We start from the raw sequence: 535 nt of genomic DNA, 5'->3' as shown, positions 1-535 counted from the left end.
CACACACACACACACACACACACACACACACACACACACACACACACACAGACACACACACACACACACACACACACATCTATATATATATATATATATTGTATATTATATGGTTGTACATATTATATATGTGTGTGTGTATGATTTACTAGATGTTCTATCTAGATTTATCAGCTAGATTTACTAGACGTTCTGTCTACTGGCTTGTAACCACCCACATAAATACACACACACACATGCACACACTACCTCTCTAATGTCATTTCTTCCTTAAGTCTCAAAATTTTCTATCAGTATCCTTCTGCATGTTTTTAACAAGTACCATCACAATTCAAGGATTGGGGAAGGTCCTCTATCTGGTTGCTCAGCATGCTAGAAGCAACAGTTAGATCTTCTTTGAAATGCATTGTCCTTTCTTAAAAAAGAAAAGGCATATCACATAAAATATTTCCTGATACAGAAAAAGAGATGATTGTATTCCTTGAGTATCACTTTGTCAAACTAGTTTTTACCACTTTATTTGTTGGCCGTGGGC

The sequence above is a fragment of the Octopus bimaculoides genome, chromosome 7 (genome assembly GCF_046866305.1).
Source record: "Octopus bimaculoides isolate indiv1 chromosome 7, ASM4686630v1, whole genome shotgun sequence".
NCBI lineage: Eukaryota > Metazoa > Mollusca > Cephalopoda > Octopoda > Octopodidae > Octopus > Octopus bimaculoides.
Note: the sequence above shows the minus strand (reverse complement) of the source record.